The sequence below is a fragment of the Salvelinus sp. IW2-2015 genome, unplaced genomic scaffold (genome assembly GCF_002910315.2).
Source record: "Salvelinus sp. IW2-2015 unplaced genomic scaffold, ASM291031v2 Un_scaffold2340, whole genome shotgun sequence".
Taxonomy (NCBI): domain Eukaryota; kingdom Metazoa; phylum Chordata; class Actinopteri; order Salmoniformes; family Salmonidae; genus Salvelinus; species Salvelinus sp. IW2-2015.
The window spans coordinates 128,840-135,452 of record NW_019943665.1 but is presented as its reverse complement, the minus strand read 5'-3'; positions in this window follow the sequence as shown (position 1 = coordinate 135,452).

The following is a 6,613-nucleotide window of genomic DNA, read 5'->3' as shown; positions in this document are numbered from 1 at the left end:
GGAAAGCATATCAGAAGAGAAGAGAATGGAGAAGGGGAGGAAGAAGAGAACGATGAGACAATTAACGGTAATGAGGGTGAACAGAGCGTAACAGAAACAAGAAACAGATGAGCTCTGCTTCCGATCACGGACTACTCTTACTACAGCGAATAGATGGAGAAGAGAAATATACAGAATAGGAAAGTGATAGTGGGAGGAGATAAGATATGATGAATGATGAATATGACTAGAGTGAATGAATGTGTGATCATCATATGAGTGTAGTCCAGTTTGAAAAAAAGTGCAAAAAAATCTGAAAAAAGAAATTGCCATACTTTCCCCATCTACCGTTGTATTTGAAGAGTTTAAACATTTATCGTATAAAGTAAATACATGACCGAGAAGGAGATAAGGGAAACGGGAGGAGTAGGGAGAAAGAGCAAGAAAGGAGGATGGGTGTCACTCTACTCGTGATACCACAGAGAGGATGAAAGTGAATGCTTCAGGAAACACACGTAGAAGAGAGAATGGGACTAGAGTCCAGACTTACGAATTTAAAACCGGAGTTTCAATTTTTTAAATGACTCATCTTTTAAGTTACCCTACACCCAATAACACCCTGTCTCCCCAGTCCTTCCCTTACACCCCAATACACCATCTTCTCCCGCCTCACTTACACCTAACACCCCACACTCTTCTTGCCCCTCCTTCCAACACCCCTAACACTCTTCTTCGACCCTCCTTCCCATACACTCCCTACACCCTCTCCATACTCAAGAAACTTCCCAAGTCACTCCTTAACACCACGCACCCCCTTCAAGAAAAGAGACTGAAAGATTAAGATGAATTACTCAAAGTACATATGCCAGTTGGCTCCCAACATACCGAAACATACACAAAGAAACCTCGCTATCCGCTGCCCCTCCCTACAGGATCTTCAGAAGAACCCCACTTCTTTCGCCTTGAACACCCCATCACGCTCTACAACATTCTTATTCGCTCGGCCGCCTCTGTGATTAAAGTACACGCCGCCTGCTGGCTGGCTTGTTGTCAGCTATGGCCGTGGCTACACACCGGTCCATCAGATGCCAAATGATAGCGTCACCCTCATTCTCATGTTACCATTGAAGTCCTCCTACATCCCCACCCTTCAAATTTCCAACACATCCTGGCCTCATCCCTCAAGACCAGCAGCCCACATTAACTCCCCAACCGGACCACCAATAGGGATGCCCCGCCCGCCACATGTGTCTAAGAGAAGCACGAGGAAAGGGAGCTTCCCTACAAACACCCTACACTCTTCTTCCCCTCCCTTCCCTAACACCCCTACACTCTTCTCCCCCTCCTTCCCTACACCCTACACTTCTTCTCCCCCTCCTCTCACTACCTACACCTACACTCTCTCCTCCTCTTCCCTACACCCCTACACTCTTCTCCCCCTCCTTCCCTACACCCCTACACTCTTCTCCCCTCCTCCTTCCTACACCCCTACACTCTTCTCCCCTCCTTCCCTACACCCCTACACTCTTCTCCCCTCCTTCCCTACCACCCCTACACTCTTCTCCCCTCCTCTTCCTACACCCCTACACTCTTCTCCCCTCCTTCCCCCTACACCCCTACACTCTTTCCCCCCTTCGCCTACACCCCTACACTCTTCTCCCCTCCCTCCCTACACCCCTACACTCTTCTCCCCTCCTTCCTACACCCCTACACTCTTCTCCCTCCTCCCTACACCCCTACACTCTTCTCCCCTCCCTTCCCTACACCCCTACACTCTTCTCCCCCTCCTCCCCTACACCCCTACACTCTTCTCCCCCTCCTTCCCTACCACCCCTACACTCTTCTCCCCTCCTTCCCTACACCCCTACACCTTCTCCCCTCCTTCCCCTACACCCCTACACTCTTCTCCCCTCCTTCCCTACACCCCTACACTCTTCTCCCCTCCTTCCCTACACCCCTACATCTTCTCCCCTCCTTCCCTACACCCCTACACTCTTCTCCCCCTCCTTCCCTACACCCCTACACTCTTCTCCCCCTCCTTCCCTACACCCCTACACTCTTCTCTTTAGTTGCTCTGTTTGATTTCATTATTTTTCACATTAATACTGTGAACCATTGTGGGTTGGGACTTTAACGCAGGGAGGGAATCCAGACCGCAAAAAAAGAAATGGTCTAAGTTAATATATGTATCAATTATATATGAATATATGAATATATATGTTACTAAATCACGGAGAGACTTCCCTGACGCAAAAAGTGAAAATAACAATAATGACATAACGACAAACAAGGTGAAACGAAATCAAGTCGTCATGGAAACTACAGCGGAGGAGGAGGAATGAGTTGATTCGTTGGGACTGAAAAACAACAACAACAACAGGAAGTGACGTAAACATAGCTTACAMGGAACCATGGCAACTAGCCAACAAGCAGTTTAGTTAATAATATATAGATAGATTCTATTGTTTTTAAGTGATTCCTTCTGTTACCTTTCTGCTGACTCAGGTCCCTGGACCGAGGCCATATTTGTTTGGGGCCAAAGGTCAATAGGGGGTGATAGGTGAAATGTCAAACGTCGACATCACTTCCTCTTCGGACGGACGAGCTACAAAAAAAAAGAGGTAGAGTCCAGAGGGGAGTCACATGATGAGCCACATGAGTTCTGGGTAATCGGACAGTCAACTACTTACTCTGAGACAAACAGACACTTAGCGAAAGACACTGCTATAAAAAATCAAGAGGAAACSGTGAGAGAAGAAGARCAACTAGACGAAGCTAAGACTGAGMGACTCCCATGTTAAGAACTCTACATGCATGCTAATCAAATCATCCAACCTACATGTTGAACAATGACACAGTACAGGCGGTACAGTGGGGGTTGTTGTGAAAACCAAGTTGGCAGTTCAAATGTTACTGTAATGTGTGTATTTCTCTTTTTTCGACGACAGGCAGGTAGAAGGGGCGGGGCTTCATTTAACAATGCTTTCAAGGGCCGTAACTAATCAAAGATACAAACTTTGACGAACGTAAAGCCTTTTTTTTTTTAAATAAGAAAAAAAAAACTGATTTCTTTGGAACGAATACTTCTGTCATCTTCATTTTGAAATCTCACACAGCCTTATGGTGWTTCTTTCTTTCTTTGCGTTGTGTTGTTTCAATGAAAATAAAAAAGCTTAACGTCTTTTCAAGGTGCCAAAATGAATCAAACGATCCTTATCTTGGATGCATCAAGTCCCAATGATGAATAAAATTGGAACCCCTTAGGGAACTATATGACCGCTTGTTGATTGGTTGATTGATTGATACAATTGGAATCTCTGTTGTTGTCTTGTCTAAACCAAAAGTCTTTATTGATTGATTGATTAATTAATTTATTTTATTTCATCATTTTAAAACGCACACATAGCCGCGGGAAGTAAGGGCACTGAGGACACTGCACCCCCTGAAAAAACAGAATAAAAGAAATAAATAATTAAATACATATATTTTTTAAGAAATAATTTTTTCAACACAAAAGTAGTGAACTGGGCCTTGACAAGTCCTGTGTTAGTGGACCAATATAGCCATCTGTAGTGCGGGCCCCCAAAAATGTCTAGATCGCAGCACCCCCAGACCACCACCCCCAAGCTACTTCCCGCGGCTATGAATACACATATACAGCTCAGTCACTTCATCAATGCAATAAAAACGTATGGTGTGTTGTCTGCTGTACAGTATGTGTGCTTGTAGGTCACTGCTATGTTCATATTGATCTCTAACTAGTGTCCTGACTGTCGTCTCTTTTCACTGTGGATGATGTCAATTCATCTCATCCTCTCCTCTTCCTCGTCCTCTCTATTAGTCCTGTGACTGGCTTGAAACCAAGGAGCTGATTTGGTGTGTGTGTGTGTGTGTGTGTGTGTGTGTGTGTGTGTGTGTGTGTGTGTGTGTGTGTGTAGCTGATTTGGTTCTGGGTGTTGAAATGATCTGTCTATCTTTAACAACAGATCCTCTTTGCAAGTGGTTCTTGTCCTCCTTTTCTCCTCTATGCAGCCATCCATCCCATCCATCATCCATCCATCCCATCCATCCATCCATCCCATCCTTTGCTCCTGTCTGTGCCATTCCATCGGTGGTGATAATTATGTCAGAGTTCTAGTAGAATGGAGAACACTAGTGTATGTGACACACTCTACCCCCCACTCTCTCTCCCCTGGTGTGGTGTGATCAAAGGGTCTGGCATGTCTCTCTACAGTGCTGCTGTGTGATCACTGAAGAGGAGAGAGAGAGAGCAAGAGAGTGAAGGGGGAGAGAAAGTGAGAAAGAGAGAGGGAGGGAGAGAGCGAGCGAGGTGGAGGGGACAGGGATATCGACAGAGAAGGAGAGAAGGGACACAGAGATCGACAGAGAGAGAGAGTGGAGGGTCCGTCATATTAGTCAGAATGGGCCAGCCACACACTGCCCTCCTCTGGCTCGGAGGTGGAATCATTTCATCACGTTATACCACTGTCCTCGTGTACATCTTGTTCTTTTCTGTGACCTCATTGATGAAGGTAATGAGTCGTCACTCATAACACAACTCATAACTCCAAGCATGAATTATATGCCAAGAAACCAACACCAAATGCTGTAATGTTTGGGTGAGTAGACTGTGTGGAGGTCTTGTGATTGATGTGTGTACATGGCGATAGCTGCATGTACTGGTTGGGTGGGTTGAGGTGCGGTGACTGACTGTGTGTTACCAGTATACTGTGCTGCCTGTTAGAACAGATGCTCCGTCCTCTCTCACCTGCTCCTCTTAATGAGCTTTGTGGGTCACAAAGAGTTTGGGGCGATAGAACAGTCCGTACCTCCACCTACAGAGAGAAGGAAGGAGGGGGAGAGAGGGAAGGGAGGGAGAGCGAGGAGAGCTAGAGGGAAGGAGGATGAGAGAGGGATGGGGAGAGAGAGAAAGGAAGGGGAGGGAGAGGGGAGGGAGGAATGGAAGGGGAAATTGAGGGGGGGGGGGGGGGGGAGAGGGGAGGAAAGGCGTTAAAGAGATGAGAAACAAAGAGAGAAGGTAAAAGGTGAGAGAAGGAGGAACTTTAGACAGGCAGAAAGGCCGAAAGACAGACATGCATACAAACAGGCAGGCAGACATAGTTCCCTGTTGTGCCATGTTATCTAGCCCAGGGCTATCCACTCCACTGCTGTCCAACCATGACCAAGCAAGCTGCTGTATCCTATCATTTCTGCAGTACCAAATGACACTCTATTCCCTATTTAGGGCCATTCCCCCATAAGTCTCTGGTCAAATGTAGTGTGCTGGGAATACAGTGGCATTTGGGAKGCAGSCCATGTCTCTCCCTTATCCRACAGAACAACATCACCTTGGCTTCAAGGATTCAGTCCGATCGTGGATTTAAACATGSCAATGTGCCATTTAAATTTCCGGTTGAGCTGACATATAAAGGCCAAACTGATCTCAAATCAGCCCTCCTYTGTGAGTATTTTATCAAGCGTCTCAGAGTAGGAGTGCTGATGTAGGACCAGTTTGGCTTTTTAGATCATAATGAATACAATTATATGAACAGGTGGAACCTGATCACTCCTTCTCCGAGAAACTTTACGAATATGTTTTACATCTCCCAGAATGTCTTCTGTCTCTTGCCCCCTCTTGTGGCCGGTCAAAAGGGGTGCTGTGGGTTTGAGGCTGGGCACATACACTCTGAGGAGGACAGGTGCAGAATAAATAGCAGTCTGTGTCGTAGCTAGGTTAGCGTAGCACACTGGTGTTAGTCTAATAGGCTTCACACACACACTGCTACGCACGCACACACACACACATACACACGCAAACTCATGAAAATGTCATTTGAAGCCGCTTTTAAAGCTGGAATCCTTCATGTTGAAGCTGCCACGTCTGTTTGGGTGTTACAACAACAAAGAGGTTTCTTCAGACAATGGAAACGGTTTCATCCCCGCTGACATAATTGCACGTGCGATAGAGCACAATATGTGCTGGAATTTGTTGTAACATGCTGCGTGATGCACCTCAATTCGCAACAAAAACCATAACAAGGGTGCTGTGGCGGCCAGGGGCGCTGTTCCCCTATGCGGATCCATCTTCATGGGCGCTGTTCCCCCTACTGCGGATTCCATCTTTGGGGCGCTGTTCCCCCTAATGCGGATTCCATCTTCAGGGTGCTGTTCCCCTACTGCGGATTCCATCTTCAGGGGCGCTGTTCCCCTACTGCGGATTCCATCTTCAGGGGCGCTGTTCCCCCTACTGCGGATTCCATCTTCAGGGGCGCTGTTCCCCCTACTGCGGATTCCATCTTCAGGGGCGCTGTTTCCCCTACTGCGGATTCCATCTTCAGGGGCGCTGTTCCCCTATGCGGATTCCTCTTCAGGGGCGCTGTTCCCCCTACTGCGGATTCCATCTTCAGGGGCGCTGTTCCCCTACTGCGGATTCCATCTTCAGGGGCGCTGTTCCCCCTACTGCGGATTCCATCTTCAGGGGCGCTGTTTCCCCTACTGCGGATTCCATCTTCAGGGGCGCTGTTCCCCTACTGCGGATTCCATCTTCAGGGGCGCTGTTCCCCCTACTGCGGATTCCATCTTCAGGGGCGCTGTTCCCCCTAATCGCGGATTCCATCTTCAGGGGCGCTGTTCC